Raw genomic sequence first — 19,936 nt, 5'->3', positions numbered from 1 at the left:
ATTTGGCACAGGCTTCTGGGCATCCCTACCAGTGGGAGACATACCACATGTCATATTACATGTCTTCTTGTGGATGTCTTCCAGTCTTCATTGTAGGCTGTTTCTTCAAAATGCTCATTTGAGACCTTTGGAACAGACCTGGAGTGTGCACTGGATAGGGCACTGGATAAAGGCCTGGATAGAGTGGATGTGGAGAGGATGTTCCCATTAGTGGGAGAGTCTAGGACCAGAGGATGCAGCCTCAGAATAAAAAGACCGTGTCTTTGGAAAGGAGATGAGGAGGAATTTCTTTAGTCAGAGGGTGGTGAATCTGGAATTCATTGTCACAGACGGCTGTGGAGGCCAAGTCACTGGGTATTTTTAGTGGAGATTAACAGTTTCTTGATTTGCAAGGGTGTCAAATGTAATGGCGGGGGGGAAGGGGTTGAGAGGGAAAGATGCATCAACCATTTAGTGGAGTAGACTCGATGGGCCGAATGGCCTAATTCTGCTCCTTTGTCATGAACATAAACTCTTGAAAATGTCGATTTCTGGCTTGAGGCAACATCCAGATCTCACCTCTTAGTTACCGACAAATGGTACAAGATCTGAGTCGGTGGCTGTGTGTGTATGATTGTGTGACAGGACATATCCCAAATGTGGAACTGGTTCAACCTACTTTTCGGATAGCAAAAGAAGCAGTGTAGAGTCAATGGGCTAATGAGAGAGAATGGGTGAAATAAATAGGCAAATGAGATTGTTCTTAGAGTTAGTACCAACTCAATGCACCAAATGGCCGCCTTCTTTGTTGTAAGATAATATGAAATATAGAATCTTACCCAGCCTGGCAAGGCTTGATACGTCAGTTATACTCCGCTGTTCCCTTCCAATTCTATCATTCTGTACATTAAAGAAGTGATAGTTCACCACTACATTGATCCCAACCCACATTTCTCTCCCACACATCTTCCCCGAGAATTAAAAAAATAAAGTTCAGGCCTTTGTCTTATCCCAATTATCTTGTTCCATTGTTCATGCATGTTCAGAAATGTGAACCAGAAAGCCATGTGTAATGCAGTAATGGCTATGTCATTATCCATGTGGGAGGCACTGTGGGCTTGCGTGCAGTTTGAAGAGAGGACTCATTCGGTACCAATCTGAATCACAACTGAAGAAATGCTCTGCCGTGCATCAAAAACGTAATCATCCCTGATGCAGCTTGCAAACAATGCAGCAAACAGCCCTTTAAATTGCTTCAGGTGCTCCTGTCACCAGCCAGATGGGAGAGCAGCAATGAACATTCAAACATTTGGAAACTCGGTGGTGATCTTTAGACTTTGGACATACAGCGTGGAAACAGGCCCTTCTGCCCACCGAGTTCATGCCAACCAGCAATCACTCCACTACACCTGCACTATCATAAACGCTTGGCAAAATTTACAATTTTTACCAAAATTTACAATTTTTACCAAAGCCAAATAACCTACAAACCTGCACATCTTTGGATTGTGGGAGGAAACGGGAGCACCCGGTGGAAACCCACGTGGTCACAGGGAGAACATACAAACTCCGTACAGACAGCATCTATAGTCAGGATTGAACCCCCGGTCTCTGGCACTGTAAGGCAGCAACTCTACCCCTGCGCCACTGTGCCGTCCTGATTGTCTATGCGTTCATATATACATATTTATTTATTTCACAGATCTGCTTGTTATCCTTCCACAGAGGCCATGATAATCTTCTCTGTACTTTCCAATTTTAGTGTATGTGCTGCTGAACAGATAGAATATAATAAAACCAGCAACACTATCAATGCAAGTTCAACTTTGGGCTCCAAGTAATGAAATCCAATCTATACTGGGGACAATATATGCATGAATGGCACTGGATATGCCTCAGGGAGATATAGACTGCTAAATCAAATTCACTTCTGCCGATGATATATTTTGTCCATAAATAGGAATATTTGGCTTTGGGTTTGAGCTATTTAAATATTTAAACTTCTAAATGTAGGCGGATCCATTGCTTTGAGAGGCAAGGATGATTATTGTACGATGATAAAGCATCAGAAATGTAATAAGGGTTCTAAATGTTATTCAATTATTATTTTAGAATAATCAGAGCTAATTACTGAATAGTTAATGCTCAGTGCAGTTTCCTGGAGATTTTGCCAACTGAATCTTGGAAAGGAATACATTGCAAGAGAACAATGAATGATATTGTACATTAGAAAGGAAGAGGAGTGCATATATCTTCCACTTACACGTACCTACAATGTATAATCCAGACTGAATCTTACTCAGTGATTTCTGCAACATTCTAATCCACTGAGTCCAAAGGAAATTCTTCTTATGTTGAACAAGACACCAAGTCTTGCTTCTTCTTCTTATATAGTGTGCCTTCTATCAAAGCTATATCTTATTGAATCCTACCTAACAATGACGGGCTTAGACAGAGTGAATGTGGAGAGGATACTTCCATTCGTGGGAGTCTAGGACCAGAGGACACAGCCTCAAAATTAAAAGGACATACTTTTATAATAGAGTTGAGGAGGAATTTCTTTAGCCAGAAGGTGGTTGATCTGTGGAATTCATTTTAAAGCGGAGATTGATGGGTTCTTGATTAGTAAGATTACAGAGAGATGGTCGGAGAATGGGGTTTGAATCTTTTAGGACCGAGATGAGGAAAACATTTTTTACAGAGAGTGGTGAATCTCTGGAATTCTCTGCCACAGAAGGTAGTTGAGGCCATTTTGTTGGCTATATTAAGAGGGAGTTAGATGTGGCTCTTGTGGCTGAAGGGATGAAGAGAAGGCAGGTACAGGATACTGAGTTGGATGATCAGCCATGATCATATTGAATGGCGGTGCAGGCTCAAAGGGCCGAATGGCCTACTCATGCACCTATTTTCTATGTTTCTATGAAGGGAAATTAGATTAGCCATGATGTAATGATGAAGAAGTCATGATGGGTCAAATGTCCCAATTCTGCCCCAATATCTTCTGATCTTATGATAAAGCTTCACACTGTATATAAGAACAATGATGTATCTACTGGAAGCAATGATATTGGTTCATATGAAAATCATTCCCTTCTAGTTAAAAGGAGTAACTAATGGAACAAAGTTAAAGAAGGTGGGCTTATGCCTTTTAGATACTGTAGCTATCAGGAATGTTAGCCATTTTTGGTTGAACTGTATTCCTTGTATAAAGCTGTGTGCAAGCACAGGATCGTGGAATGATTACTGCACAAAAATAAACCATTCAACCCATCGTGTCTGCTTCTGATCTCTGCCTGGACAATTCATTAACTCGTCAGACATAAAATGCTGGAATAACTCAGTGGGTCAGGCAGCTTCTCTGGGGAAGAAGAGTAGGTGACGTTTAGGGTCAGAACCCTTCTTAATACTTCCCAACATGAAATGTCACCTATTCTTTTTCTTCGGGGATGCTGACTGACTCGTTGAATTACTCCAGCATTTAGTGTCTATCTTTGGTATAAACCAGCACCTGCAGTTCCTTCCTAATCTTTAGTCAAGTCCCTGACTCTTTGTCCTTGACAAGCTATCTAATTCGCTCCTGGAGGCCATAACAGGACCTGCATCCACCGCTTCTGCAGGCAGCACACTCCAGGTTTCAATCACAGAGAATTCCACTGGCTCACCACCGCATTATGTGAAGAAGCCTCTCCTCTCAAGCCTGCATCCTGAGATGGATTGTTTGTTGTAGACTCCTCCAGGAACCATCCAACCCACACCCAGACTGTCCAGATCAGATAGACTATTGTCTGGTTCAACTGCATAAAGTGATTTTCCTCATGTCTGTCTTAATTCACTCCCCTTTTTATTTATTCTGGTGACCTACAAAAGCATACAAGTAATGGCGCAAAGGATTTAGCTTATGTTTTAGTTTAGTTTAGTTTATTGTCACATGTACCGAAGTACAGTGAAAAGCTATTTTGTTGCGTGCTAACCATCAGTGGAAAAATAATATTGAAAATTAATGTTTCTATATGGATATTTATGATGTGTGTATGAAATGCTCCAGTTACATTACTGGGCTATTAATCTAGAGGATTACACTAATTATCTGAAGATGTTGCGTGCTATCCAGTCAAACAAAAGGCTATACATGATTACAATCGAGCCATCCACAGTGTACAGATACAGGATAAAGGGAATAACGTTTACTGTAAAATAAAGTCCAGTAAAGTCCAATTAAAGATCAAACATCTCCAATGAGGTAGGTGGTATGTTAGGACCCCTCTTTAGCTGGTAGTAGGATGGTTCAGTTGCCTGATACAGCTGGGTTGAAACTGTCCCTGAATCTGGAGGTATGCATTATCAAACTTCTGTAATTCTTGCCTGGGGAGAGAAGGGAGAAAATGAAGTATCCGGAGTGAGATTCGTCCTTCATTATTCCTGTGGCCTTGCCGACAGCCTCCCGAAGTAGATACTCTGGTGCAAAAAGGATTAAGAGTCCTGAATGTGCCTAGACTACAGACATGATCCATGTGGTTTATCAAAGCTGCTGCTCTCCTTTACCAAACATCTTGTGGGACTAATGGGAGGACGACTAAAATGCCTTGCAACAACACAAGCAACAACAATATTCTTTCATATATCTTAAATTTATTTCACATTTCACATTTATTTGTTACATTTGCCTATATAACATGCATATGTAGTTCCAAATTAAAGTGATGCATTTTGAGATATTTTGGGAAAATGTAAATGTCAGATGGAAGATAAGCAACACTTTTTTTTGCCCTTTATTATAAGTAGATGTTCCACCAGCATAAATTTCCTATGCTGTATATTCATGTTCATCACTAATATTTCTCACTTTCCCCTTTGCCTTAATTGTACCTTGATTCATAGACTTTGAGCCACGTTCTGAAGGTGACTATTTTCTCATGCTAACAACATGGGCCTCCTCCCCTTGACTAGCTGGATTTCTCCATGAAGAGCAAGGTGACACTTACAAGGTTGAGCCACCCAGCCTTGCTCAACAAATTAGCTTCAACTTTGTTTTAGACTTTAGACTTTAGAGATACAACATGGAAACAGGCCCTTCGGTCCATCAAATCCATGCAGACCAGTGATCATAAGGTCATGTCATGTGACAGGATAATTAGGCCGTTCGGCCCATCACATCTACTCAGCCATTCAATCATGGCTGATCTATCTTCCCCTCTTAACCCCATTCTCCTGCCGTCACTGACACCAGTACTAATCAAACTAATCAAATCACCCCATACACGAGCACTATCCCACACATTAAGGACAACTAACAATTTTACAGATGCCAATTAACCTACAACCCTATATGTCTTTAGAATGTGTGTGGAAACCAGAGCACCAGGAGAAAACCCACGCGATCACAGGGAGAACATACAAAATCCTAACAGATAGCACTCATCATCAGGATGGAACCCGGGTCCCTGGCGCTGTAAGGCCGCACCTCTACGCTGTGCCACTGTGCCACCCCTGTTCCTGAGATTCCCTCATTTGTACTTAAAAGTGACATGCTCCATTATTGTATGGATAAAATTACATACTTTTGTTTTTGAATATGAGGTTTGATTTCTGAGGAACATTGAAGGGTTGAATTTCATTCTATTTGGCGGCAAGCTTGTCGTTTGGAGTTTGTTGATAGCTCATTAATTCTGAAGCAAAATAAGCAATTTCCCCAAGTTCATTTAAAATGAGAATGGTACCTCTGATCCGCTGCAGTATTCCCAGCTAATGTTAGCTACAAGACACTCTCCTAAGTTCTGACCGTACAGAATTGCAATGAAAGTCAATCAGGAATCTGCAACTCCTATGTAGTATAACGTTGCTTCAGGCTGTGCACAAAACATGTTTGATCTACTCACTTAAACCCTTCTGAGAATATCATGGAAAACTCATCAAACAATTCCTCACGTCATGTACATTGAAACTGAGAGACAAATGGCATTTTCCTTACTTTAGTATTCAACGCAGAGTATCAGTAGCAGTCTGAAAGAATAAAGTCATGCAAATTCACCTGGTGAAACTGATGGTGTGTGTACAGAGGATACTGGTTATCTCAAAGTAAATTAGGAAGAGAAATGTCATCAAGAAGCTCAGAGGAGAAATACCTTGAAGGCATTAGTTTTTATTTCAGTATCGGCAATTTAGTATGTGACAAGTTAGTTAACATGTGTGAGATTTCATGAATGATGGGATATCCCAAGGTGTTAATGTGAGGGGAGAGAGGTTTAATACGAACCTGAGGGGTAACTTTTTCACACAAATGTGGTGGGTGTGTGGAACGAGCTGCCAGAGGAGGTAGTTGAGACAGATACTATCGCAACATTTAATAAACATTTAGACAGGTACATGGATAGGATAGTGTAAGAAGGAACTGGAGATGCTGGTTTAAAAACGAAGATAGAAACTAAAAGCTGGAGTAACTCAGTGGGACAGGCAGCATCTCTGGAGAGAAGGAATGGGTGACGTTTCGGGTCGTGACCTTTCTGAAGAAGTGAAACGCCACCCATTCCTTCTCTCCAGAGATGCTGCCTTTTCTGCTAAGTTACTCCAGCTTTTTCTGTCTTACATGGATAGGATAGGTCCAGAGGGGTATGGGCCAAACACAGGCTAGTGGGACTAGTGAAGATGGGACATGTTGGCTGGTGTGGGCAAGTTATGCCAATGGGCCTGTTTCTATGCTGTGAGACTATGACTATGACTTTATGACTCCAATCTCTGAAAGAAGGGTTCTAACTCTAGACATCACATTTAACTCCAGTTTGAGTCAAGAATAAGCACAGTTAAGATCATTTGGAGTTCTTAGGTGATGCTCCCTTCACCAAAACCCACTCCTACATTCTCCCTCTCATCTTCCTCTCTTTCATTTCTGTTATTTTTTTTGTAACTGTAGCTGTTGGAATACAGTGCCCTCCATTATGTTTGGGACAAAGACCCATCATTTATTTATTTGCCTCTGTACTCCACAATTGAGATTTGTAATAGAAAATAATCACATGTGGTTAAAGTGCACATTGTCAGATTTTCCCTTCCCACCCACACCACCCCCTCCCCGGCAATTTCCCTTGCAACCGCAACAGATGCTACACGTGTCGCTTTACCTTCCCCCTCGACTCCATTCAAGGTCCCAAGCAGTTGTTCCAGGTGCTGCAGAGGTTTACCTGCACCTCCTCCAACCTCATCTATTGCAACTGCTGCTCTAGATGTCAGCTGATCTACATCGATGAGACCAAGCGTAGGCTTGGCGATCGTTTTGCCGAACACCTCCGCTCGGTCCGCATTTACCAACCTGATCTCCCTGTAGCTCAGCACTTCAACTCCCCCTCCCATTCCGAATCCGAACTTTCAGTCCTAGGCCTCCTCCATTGTCAGAGTGAGCACCACCGGAAACTGGAAGAGCAGCACCTCATATTTCACTTGGGCAGTCTGCATCCCAGTGGCCTGAACATTGACTTCTCCAATTTCCGGTAGCCCTTGCTGTCTCCTCCCCTTCTCAGCTCTCCCTCAGCCCTCTGGCTCCTCCCCTTCCTTTCTTCTTCCCCCACCCTGCATCAGTCTGAAGAAGAGTTTCGGCCCGAAACATTGCCTATTTCCTTCACTCCATAGATGCTGCCGCACCCGCTGAGCTTCTCCAGCAATTTTGTCTACCTAAAGCAATTTGTATTTGTATTGTTTGTATTTGTATACTGCTAAAGCAACAAAGGAGTTTTTTGAGTGGCCAAGTCAATCACCCGATCTGAACCCAATTAAGCATGCCTTTGAAGAGCCAACTGAAGGGGGCTAGCCCTCAAAACAAGCATAAGCTAAAGATGGCTGAAATACAGGCCTGGCAGACAGTGCCGGATTTATGTACAAGCTTCACAAGCTTAAGCTTAGGGCCTAGAGATCTAGGGGGGCCTTGGCATGGCCAGATTTACCAATTGGATTCATAGCCTGAAGCCTAGGGCCTCAAAATCTAGGGGGTCTCCAGCCATGGTGTTTTTCCCCCAGAGTAAAAAAAATCCAGAGAAAAAAAAATTGGAGCGTTATCAGCGTTTTCACTTTGATGGAAATTACCTGAAATTCTGGTTCCGCACTGCTGGAAGTTTTGGGGGAAAAAATTGCAACCATCCGCGCCTGCGCAGTTGGGAGAAGCCGGTGACGCAGTAGCGACGCAAAAAGATGCTGTCTCTCCGCGCGTGCGCAGTGGGCCCGCGCAGGTCAGATCTCCATTTGCACTCCTCATAACCACCTCGATGCCTCGTGTCTAGAAAAGATCCTAGGTGTCTACTGCAGGTAAGTAGTGGAATATTGCCCATTTCTCCGGGGGGGGGGGGGGGGGGGGGGGGGGGGGGGGGGGGGGGGGGGGTTGTTCAGCGGAGTCGGACCCTCGCTGCGTGGGAGGGAGAGAGAGGGGGAGGGAGGGAGGGCGAGAGAGGGGGGATGTGAGAGGGGGAAAAGGGGGTTGAGACAGGGAGGGGGGGGGAGAGAGAGAGAGGGTAAGGGGGAGAGGGGGAGAGAGATGGGGAGGAAGAGCGAGGTGGAGGGAGAAAGAGGGGGAAGGAGGAGGGGAGAAGGAAAGGGGGATTATCTTTAGTGAGATTGCAAAATTAAGGTAGGTTTTAGAGCAATTATATTTTCTCCTCTATATGAATAATATCAAACAATTGGAACTGCTTTCTTTTCCTTGATAACAATACTGAAAAATATGTATTCCATAGTTTGCGACTTTTATTTTGCATCATATTTTTAATGTGCACACACTAACACAGTCGAACAGTAACAGGCAAATCAAATCAACACACAAAACATTTTCAAAAGAAAGGTTTCATTTACTGCAAAAATTTACAGTATTTTATTTGCAGTGTTTGTATGCTCCTTTATAACATTTTACATAACATTTTACAGTACTTGATTATTAAAACAGCTTCAATTCTTGATTTAAAAAAATGTATACAACAATGACCCCAATCATCCCATTCCAACCACTCATTACTCTTGAATCACCAAAATTATTTCTGAACTATTGGTCATAGATATGGTGCAAAAATGCTCCAAAATAAGGCTCAGAATCAGATTCAGATTCAACTTTAATTGTCATTGTCAGTGTACAGTACAGAGACAACGAAATGCAGTTAGCATCTCCCTGGAAGAGCGACATAGAATATGGTTTCAATAAATAAATCTATTTACATGTATACAGACATAGTGTTTTTTGCTGTGGGAGGAGTGTCCGGTCGGGGTGGGGTGATTGGGGGGGGGGGGGGTACATTGTTGTGAAGTGTGACAGCCGCAGGGAAGAAGCTGTTCCTGGACCTGCTGGTTCGGCAACGGAGAGACCTTTAGCGCCTCCCGGATGGCAGGAGGGTAAACAGTCCATGGTTGGGGTGAGACCTGTCCTTGGCGATGCTGAGCGCCCTCCGCAGACAACGCTTGCTTTGGACAGACTCAATGGAGGGGAGCGAGGAACCGGTGATGCGTTGGGCAATTTTCACCACCCTCTGCAGTGCTTTCCGGTCGGAGACAGAGCAGTTGCCATACCATACTGTGATACAGTTGGTAAGGATGACTCTCGAATGCACCAGAGGGCATCTAAAACCACAGAGTTTCCAGGGCCCTTAAGCGGGCAGTGGACCCTGGCCGCAAGGGTCTTTAAGCTTTGATATGCGCTTGTGATATGCCATCCCCCTTTTTGAAAAGTTTCGTACGGGCCTTGTGTATAATATTTTTGACACAGTCATAGACCTTTCTTACATATGCTGTCACAACGCACTGTAGTCTCTAAACAACACTTCAGTAATTTTCCTTGATCTCCATTTCAGAATAATAATGTTTTAAGCCGATCATTCGACATTAGCACTGGCAATAAATAAAAAGTGCAGCTTTCCAGCCCTTAACTCATTGGCCACGCTCGGCTGCGCACGGTGTCGATCTGGTGGACTCTTCCATCCTCCTCTCGTGGTGGTGGTGAGGGTTTGGGAGGGGCCTCACGAGTGGAATAGCCTAGGGCCTCTCTTCATCTAAATCCGGCCCTGCTGGCAGAGCATCACCAGAGAACCATCCAGCAACTGATGATGTCCATGAATCGCAGACTTCAAGCAGTCATTGCATGCAAAGGATATGCAACAAAATACTAAACATGATCACTTTCCTTTACATTACATTGCTGTGTCCCAAACATTATAGTGCCTTGAAGTGGGGGACTACGTATAAACACTGCAGTAATTTCTCCATGGTGAAGCCAAAATGTGTAAAAATGGCCTTTATTAAAATCTGACATTGTGCACAATAACCAAATGTGAATTTTATTTTCTATTACAAATCTCAAATTGTGGAGTACAGAGGCAAATAAATAAATGATGGGTCTTTGTCCCAAACATTATGGAGGGCACTGTATATGCTGTACATATGAGATCCTTCTCTCTGAGATCTTCCACACTCCATCTTGTTGGGAAGGCGAGGCGTTGACTTTCTCAACGTCAACAGGACAAGATGAGGCATTATCACAATGTTAATTCAGTGGCTTCAAGCCAGGTCTGTTCAGCCAAAATTTAACAGTATGAGCGAGATGTATCTTAAGAGCTATTGACAACTGAGTCAATCTCCTTCGCAAAAAATAAATTTACCTGCAGAAACGTGCTAGAGAATTTAAACAGGGCAGACGTTGTGGTCAGGTCTTGAATCAAACTTAACAAGGTCCACCTTCCCCTCGTGAATGGATTTGCAGAAAGGCGACCAAGGCATTGGAAAATGCATTTGCTACATTATTGCTCTTTATGAAAGTCGTTTGCTGTTAGCTCACAGATGGTCAGAGCATCACTCTAGGGATTGCAAGAAAACAAACATTACTGATCCCCATCTTCTTTATCAAATGACTTCAGAAGGTATCCACTCAAATTGGAAAATAAGAATAGTGTTTTCTACCACATGGCTCAGGAGGAGCTCAGGGAGTTAGCCTAGAATATGATCCACTTGGTGTCATATGTGAATTGTTGGAGATGCATTTCGTCTTTTCTAGCTCATCTTCAGAATACCATTCCAAATCATCTCAATGTTTTACATTTAAAAGGGTCAGGATTAGAGGGCAGTTTAAAGTGAATGCTAATCACAATATTTCCCTTTGTATTGTGAGTAATCAGTATAACATATTGTCTGATACCCTTTTTTTCCTTTCTCCCTTTCTCTCGCTCTCTCTCTCTCTCTCTCCCTCTCTCCCTCTCTTTCACACATTTACACACACACGGATGCACACATTCACACACATACACACATTTATCTGCCAATTTACAGCTTAAAGGTTAGTGCAGTTATTGTAGTCAGGTTCTGCCTCAGGCAGACATGGGTTACTGCATCATTACTAAAGTTTAAATCAAATTGCAATAGCAGACCTCATAACTTAAACCACGGTTGTATTCCCAGCCATGTTACTATCAAAGTGCACGTATAATTTTAAATCTAATGGGAGCAAATGACAATCTGTCACATTGCATTTATCAACTTATTGTACTTAAATAGTCAGAACGTGAAAAACACTAGGATATGGAGCCACATCTCTGAGTGCATCATACAAATCATCACTAAATTTGTGTCCCATAAACTTCCGATTGGTCTTTCTAACTTAAACTGGAACAATATGAGGAAACAAAAGCAATGAAGGAAAGAGAAAGGAAAGAGAGGAGGGAAGGGAGGAAGGAAAGAAAGAAGAGGAAAGGAATGAAGGAAAAAAAGAGGACGGAAGGGAGGAAAAAGAGGGAGGAAAGGAAGAAGTGAGAGGAAAGAGAGGCGGGGGAGGAAGAGAGGAAGGAAGGAAGGAAGGAAGGAAGGGAGGGAGGGAGGGAGGGAGGGAGGGAGTGAGAGGGAGGGAGGGAGGGAGGGAGGGAGGGAGGGAGGAGAGGAAGGAAGGAAGGAAGGAGAGGAAGGAAGGAAGGAGAGGAAGGAAGGAAGGAAGGAAGGAAGGAAGGAAGGAAGGAAGGAAGGAAGGAAGGAAGGAAGGAAGGAAGGAGAGAAATAGAGAGAGAACAGGACAAAGAGTAAAAGAGAGGAAAGGGAGAGAAACAGAGAAATAAAAAAAAGGTCTATTCAATAAGCCTGCTGGGACTCACTACCCAACCTATGCGTGGAATGGTTAGGTACTGGCTTAAAACTATGGTCCAGCATTATCCTCTGCCTCTAGGTAAGAAAACTGCTAAGGGATCTGTAGAAAAAAGGAAGAGTTTAGTCCTTTTCCAGGCTGGGTTCTTGTTTTTTCTTAAGATATTAACAGTCCCTTATAGGTTCCACAGTAAGGTCACCTCAATAACATGTACAAAGCAGAATTCAATTTCATCTCAAAAATTGTTCTGGTTCTACATCCTGTTGTACTTATCGGAAATGGCTTACAGCTAAATTATTCAACAGCCTCAGTGCAAAACATCCAGCAGAGTGTCACTCACCAGAGGATGTTGCTAATTCCAGGACTTGCTTGAAAAGTAACTGGTGAGGATCACAAGGCACTTATGACAGGCTGAAGAACAATGATTAACAAATACACAACAAAAAATCTACATTAATGTCCCAGCTGTCATGGTACTGAGCTGCGTAGATCAAGAAGGCTTTGAATTTATACCTTGGTTAAACGACTTCAGTCAAGCGAGTAATGTCACTTCAGGATTCAGGAGGCCAGGGTTTTTAATCTGTCTCCAATGCATTCCATATCTATCTGTAACTTCAGTTGAAGGGGTTGAGTTTGGATGATGGACAAGCCCATGATTAAACTCAGAAAACAATGGTGTTAAGTGGTCATTGGTATTGGTATTAGGTTATTATTAATAATGTGTTCCGAGATGTACTGAAATGCTTTTATTTGCTTGTTATCCAATCGAATCAGATAATAAGCCATTAGGCCCATCAATTCTACTCCGCCATTCAATCATGGCTGATCTATCTTTTTCTCTTAATCCCATTCTCCTGCCTTCTCCACAAACCCTTGATCAATACAATCAAATAATGCATAAGTACACCAAGCAGAACATAAAGAAAAATACCAGAGTGCAGAAAACACTCTTTCAACTTTGCAGCACAAAAACGGGGGGAGAAAATATGGCGTGAAAAAAGTCCTTGAATATATTGGCTGCTTTCTTGAAGCAGTGTGAAGTGTAGATTGAATCAACGGTGGGAAGTCACATAAACAATTGTTCACGAGGTTTCTCTTCATTAGCTCTGATAATTTCCTCTAACTTTTGATGAAACTGTATGTTAGTACATGTGATGAGCTGGCGTAGAATTTTAAAGCCGCTAGTTTCAGAGTTGGAAAGTAATTCATTACATTGCAATGTTATTCAGACCAATGCTTATAATCCACTCTGTCGAAGAAACCTCAGGCTATTGGCATGGCTCTTGGAATAATTGATGAGGCCTCTCTTTCTCACTGAATAATTTTAACCTGTGAGTAGAATCAGCCAGCGAGAACAAGAAATTAGAGTCGTAGAGTTCTAGAGATTGGAAACAGGCCCTTCAGCCCAACTTGCCCATACTGACCAGGATGCCTGATCTACACAAGTCCCACCTGCCTGCATTTGGCCAATATACCTCTAAATATTTCCTATCTATCATAGGCAGAATTGCTAGGATTAGCAGGGGTCCATTAGAACAAAACAGCTAGATTTCCACAAATGGAAGTCATTGCTGAACTTCTCACCGATTCTTTCTTACCAAGGTTAGTTTTTTTTTTAAAGTGGCAAAAAAAGGGTTTTCAAAAAGAAGAAGAAACAAGGAACTGCAGTTGCTGGTTTGCAAACAAAAACAACAAAAATTGTGCTGGAGTAACTCGGATGTTCTCTGATATCTCTGATGTTCTCCAAAGATGCTGCCTGACCGATTGAGTTTCTCCAGTACCTAATGTCATTTTTAACATAGCATAGACAGGACAAGATATCTAAGACCAACATATGGAGGCAAATCAATAGCTTAATCAAGTAAAGATCTATACAATCCTTGGTCTGCAAAATAAGCTATAATTATCTGCTGGAGGAATTACATTGGAGTGATGAGGATCAATATCAAGATAGACAATCTGCTCCACAGGTTGCACTGTTGACCTGACGACCTAGACTTATTCGGCTAGTCGCTGAAAAGTTTTACGGCACAGAGGCACAGCGGTAAAAAATATGTCACTGAAATTCCATTGTTATTTCTATAAGGGATGAAGTAAGAGAAAGCAACAGATTATATTCAAATGTATTCCAATTATTAGAAGAGCGTAGAGCATTTGTAAAAAGCCACACTCAAACTGGAAGAACAGCACCTCATATTTTACAACCCAACAGTGTGAACATGGAATTCGTCAATTTCAGGTAACCTACCAACAAACATCCTCCTCACTTTATCTCCCTTCTCTTCCATGTGCCACACCTGGATGCGCACCCATTTCTCCCACAATCCCTGCTCCCTTTCTCCTTCCCCCTCTGTCCCCTTCCACCTATATCCCTTCCTCTTGCTTCACTCCTTATCTCACAACCTTTTGTCTTTTCATCTCTGGCCTATGTTCACTCACCTGCCAATCACACCCACCTCATCTGTATCCACCTATCACTCGCCTGGCTTTGTCCTGCCCCCATCTCTCTTCCAGCTTTCACCCTCCACTACGATTAGTGAAGAAGGGTCTCAACTAAAAACATCGCCTATCCATGTCCTCTAGAGATGCTGCCTAACCTGTAGAGTTACTCCAGTACTCGATGTCTTTAAAAAAAATCAGCACACACAGTCCCTTGTGTGAGCATTTATACATTCAATAGAAAAATAACAGAAAAAAACAGTTGGGTGTAAATTTGCCTCCCAAGATACCTTTACAGATCATCACACAAACTGGGCCTGTACCTTTACTCGCTGGAGGGGGACCTCATGAAAACGTACAGAATAGTGAAAGGTTTGGATAGAGTGGATGTGGAGAGGATGTTACCACTTGTGGGAGAGTCTATGGGCCATAGCCTCAGAATTAAATTGTGTTCTTTTAGGAAGGAGATGAGAGGAATTTATTTAGTCAGAGGGTGGTGAATCTGTGGAATTCTTTCCCACAGGAGGCCAAGTCAGTGGTGAGAGAAAGATTCTTGATTAGTATGGGTTTCAGAGGTTATGGGGAGAAGGCAGGAGAATGGAGTTTGGAGGAATGAATACTGTAGATCAGCCATGATTGAATGGCGGATGGACTTGATGGGCTGAATTGCCTAATTCTGCTCCTATCACTTATGATCAAGTGAAACACGCCTCCCTTCCATTTACTCCATCTACATGCTGCCTTGACAAGGTCACCAGTGTATCAAGGACTAGTTTCAGCCTGGTCACTTCTCTCCTCTTCCATCAGGTAAACGGTACAAAGGTTTAAAAGCACATACCTCCAGATTCAGGAACACTTTCTTCCCAGATGTGTTCAGGCAACTGTAGGGTCCTCTCATCAGCTACAATGCAATCCTGACCTCCCATCTACCTCACTGGACACTTTTGAACTATCTTTAATTGGACTTTATCGTTGTTATATATTGTTATATCTTTGCACTAAATGTTGTACCTTCATCCTTTATCTGTACACTGTGCACAACTTGATTGTATTCATGCTTAGTCTTTTATTTAACTGGATAGCATGTAAACACATGTTTTATCCTGTACCTCGGTCGGTGTAAGTGACAATATTAAACAAAATTAAATTAAACAATTACACGCCTAAGGATTTCAGCCAATCATTTCTCCAAAGTGAGAACCACAAACTAATTAATTGTGCAAATATCAAACTTATTTAATTTTCTCCCAAGTACCCGCATCAAGCATCACAACTTGACGTAACCAGACACACGTCAGAAACAACAGTGAGTTGGCCCTCAATGGTTTTTTTCCAACAGAGGTGATAATGTGATAAAGAATATATCAGTAAAATGTGCTACTATCAATTGCTGAGATCTTGCGATGGATTGATGTTGCATTTATTGCATAAAATGAATAAACACAATGCTCAGTGCATTTAATGGATTATCTCAACTGTGAAGAATAATTCACTTTGAACAATCTGAAGAAATACAGCAAGGTGATGAACTGCTAAATAAAACATGCTGCACATGGAGACATTGCCTGGTTGAATGTTATTTTCCCTCTCAGATCAGCAACTAATCATTACACCAATTTCCCTCGCAATCCTATAAATTATCATTGACCACTTACTCTTGGCGGGCGCTGCCTGGCTGCCCACTGCGGCAGACGCCTCGCAACAGGCCATGGAGTGGCCAAGCCCGCGGGTGACGAAGTCAGCAGAGCTCGCAGCCAAGGTCGACGGAGCCTAGGTCTATGGAGCCCATGGCTGGGGCATGGGTCGGCACCATGGAGGCGTCCAGAGAGGACCCAGCAGCGATGGTGGAGAGGTCAGTGCGGCAGTCGATATTGGTGCTGACTGATGGATGAGGAAGGACCACGATGGATGAGTGAGGATGCTATTGCCGGGGGAATGATCAAAGAAGGACCCAGTGTGGGGGGACTGCCATGAGGGGAGGGGGGGAGAACTTTAGGTATGCAAGCAAAGAATTTCACCGTGACTTGTCACATGTGACACTAAAGTATTCATTCATTCCTCACATCAATTTTATTTCATCGTGCCTTAGGTTTAACCCCAGGTCAATCTTTTCATCTAGGTACAAAGCCCTAGAAAAATGCTTAAGTTAAGTTAGACCTTGTGTTAGGTGGAAATTACAGTCATTTTACTATTTAATAAGAAATCAGAGTGTGATTGTCAGAATTATGCCAAGTATAACTATCTGATGTGACTTTGCTGATTGCCAATACTTCCTATGGGACTCATCTAGTGAATCTTCACATTTCGATGTGCAAACGTTCTCTGCTCTTGCTTTCCAGGACTATGTTCTTTAATAAAGGCACGTAAACAAAGTATGAACAGTTTGGGTAACTTGCTTGGTGAGAAAATCACGGGGTTTGTGTCAATAGTGGAAGAAGGTTCCAAAGTTAAAATAGGATTTCCAATGAATAAGAACAAATATTGACCATCTGCAAATAATGCTGTTTGATGCTTCTTCTCATGTTTTGATTTGCCTCCAATATATTGTTGCACCTCATGCAACTTTGCTTGTCTGAATCACGATTATGGATGTAAATGCTCATTAAGTCAGTAACATGATTTATTATCGTTGATGCATTTTGTTGCCTGCAAAATAAGAACATGTTCTGAATTGCACAAAAGCAAATTCAGGTTCTCAACTGTCTGCAAATGGTCATTAGTGCAAGAAACAAAACAACCTTCTCCACGCACAACGCCAGAACTGAACTGTGAGGCCACATGCAAATAGGAGGAACAGCACCTCATATTTCACATGGCTAGTTTATAATTCAACGGTATGACGGTTAATTTATCTAATTGCAAGTAACCATTGTATTTCCTCTCACTCCATCCCTTCCCCCCCCCTAGTCATCCTACTGGTTTCACTTGTTCGTATCCCTTCATTATCACCTTTTCCACAGCCAACAATGAACCATTGTGGGCCCCACCTTTCTTTGGTCATTGGTGCATGCTCTGATTGTGCTGAACTTTCTCATACCTCTTGTTTCTCACTCCCCTGACTTATTTAGAAGGGCCTGAAGAAGGATCTCGACCCGAAATGTCACCTATTCCTTTTCTTCAGAGATGTTTCCTGACCCGCTGAGTTAATCCAGCATTTTGTGTCTATCTTTGGAATAAACCAGCATTGGCTGTTTCTTCCTATGCATTTTTGTCTCGTGCCCGGAGGACAGCACCCTGGACAGCTCCATTCTATGCAGTGCATGCCTTTGAATGTCAGCTTTAATTAACAAGTGGAACAGTTAGAGCCATAAAGCTTAATGATCATACAGGATGGTAACAGGCCCTTCAGCCCAACTCATCCAAGCCGATCAAGATGTTAGGCCATAAGACATAGGAGCATAAAGGGCCGAAAAACCGGCGACTGGACCCTCCTACGACAATGTCTACAACAACCTAACACCCAGTCGACGTCCAGCTACGACAAGCTACCGACAAACGGCGACCCATTAGGACGTCCACCTACGAACACACCTACAACAACCTGCATTCACCCGCGACAAGCTATGACAAGGTAAGACAATTCAGTTGCCTGTACCTGTCGCCCTTTGACGTAGGTAGTCACCAATGGAATTCACCAAAGTCAGCACCGGCGACAACCTACATCATCCTTGCGACAACCTACGACAAGCCAACTGTAAAATATAAATCCAGCGGCGACCAGAAAAGCACTACGATTCTTTGCGCGACTGAAGAGATTACTCACGACCATACAGGCGACACCCGGCGACCATGTGGCGACAGCCTAGTCACCTGTAGTCGCCTAAAAAATCGCCTAAGTGGGCCAGGGCATAAGACATTCTACTCTGCCATTTCATCATAGCTAATCTATTTTTCACTCTCAACCCCATTCTTGTGCCTTTTCCCCATAACCTATGACGCCCTCTCTGATCAAGAACCTATCAATCTCTGCTTTAAAAATACATAATGGCCTCCACTGCACATTCACCGCCCTCTGGCTGAAGAAATTCCTTCTTATCTCTATTCTAAAGGTATGTCCTTTTATCCTGAGTCTGTGCCCTCCGATCCTTGACTGTCCATCTAAGGGTGGCCCATCTGAGCCAATCTCAATTGCCCATGTCTGGCGCTTATTCCCTCTACTGAAGGATAAGATAAACACGGAACCAGTAAGATGGGTCAGCAGCCCAAGTGAATCAAAATTGACATGATTAGCAAAAAGAAGCACAGTGAGAAATCTTATGCGGTGACCTGAGGTGATCTGATCTAATTTGCTTAAAATTATTTATGTGTTTAAGTCTCCAGAGAAGGATTAAATACATGGCCTTTTTAGCAAAATTCAAAATGCCTCACTGACCCAGGGTAAGAAATCGTCAGAGTATAAATTAAATTTGATGGACTCTGCTCATTTGGGAAGAAAAAGAGAAAAATAAGATGATGGCCCGAGCCAACTGGAAGCAAGTTTAAAAATGTCCTTTCATTTTATTTGATCCATAAATAATAAGGAAACTTAAAATGTTCAAATTAATTGACACTTATTTGCATGTAATTGTGGAGGGATTGAGGAATAATGTATGACCTCTAAAAACTTCTCACTACAACTAACATTGACTGGACTTTAGATTATATAAATTCACTATATGTATATATGTAGCTCTTGACAATATATTAGCATCTGCCATTTAGGTTTCTGTTTTATTATATACATTGAGCAGTGTAACAGCTTAACATCTAGGCAATTCATAATGTTGTCTATTAATTGGTCTGAATCAATTAATATTCAATTTTCACAAGTTACCTGAAGGGTGACTTTTTTACGCAAAGGGTGGTGGGTGTATGGAACAAGCTGCTGGAGGAGGTACTATCACAACATTTAAGAAAAATTCCGACAGGTACATGGATTGGAAAGGTTTAGATTGATATGGGCTAAACACAGGAAGGTGGGACTAGTGTAGATGGGGCATGTTTGGCGGCGTGAGTAAGTTGGGTCGAAGGGCCTGTTTCCATGCTGTATGATTTCATGACTCTATGACTAAGTAGCAAGGCAATCCTGAAGTTATACAAATGCTCTCTGACTTACATCATGGTTACATCCCACTGAGCATTGGGCAAGTTAGATGTCACATAAGTTGGAAGACCATGTGCAAGCTCTCATGTGGAGACCACGTGGGAGCATCTGCGAGAACAGCTGACGGGCTTGCAGAACTGGCGCATCACTACCGAGACCACTGTGCAACTCTCTGGAAATAAAGCAGTCGGCTTAAAGAATTATTTGCGTAAGTACAAGTATAACATAGAGAGGTGATGTAGAGAGTTGGGATCCTTCTTCAGACTAAATGCAGGGATGAGGGGGAAAGAAAGCTAGAAGAGAGGGGTGCAGGACATTGCATGGCAAAACTCAATGTTCTTCAGGAATGT

The 19,936-nt window shown here is 42.5% G+C and overlaps 1 protein-coding gene and 1 non-coding gene across 2 annotated transcripts in view; both read right to left on the bottom strand.

Moving 5' to 3' along the window:
• The window catches only part of astn1 (astrotactin 1), a 1,772,582-nt gene that overhangs the window by 1,643,491 nt on the left and 109,155 nt on the right, over positions 1-19,936 (bottom strand). The gene's annotated exons all lie outside the window — the stretch shown is intronic.
• Positions 1,660-1,762, bottom strand: LOC129701326 (U6 spliceosomal RNA). Its single transcript, XR_008724181.1, has one exon. It is a non-coding gene; the product is annotated as a U6 spliceosomal RNA (small nuclear RNA).

This window comes from Leucoraja erinacea, chromosome 10 (assembly GCF_028641065.1).
Source record: "Leucoraja erinacea ecotype New England chromosome 10, Leri_hhj_1, whole genome shotgun sequence".
Classification (NCBI taxonomy): Eukaryota; Metazoa; Chordata; class Chondrichthyes; order Rajiformes; family Rajidae; genus Leucoraja; species Leucoraja erinaceus.
Note: the sequence above shows the minus strand (reverse complement) of the source record. Positions and strands in the feature narration are given on the sequence as shown.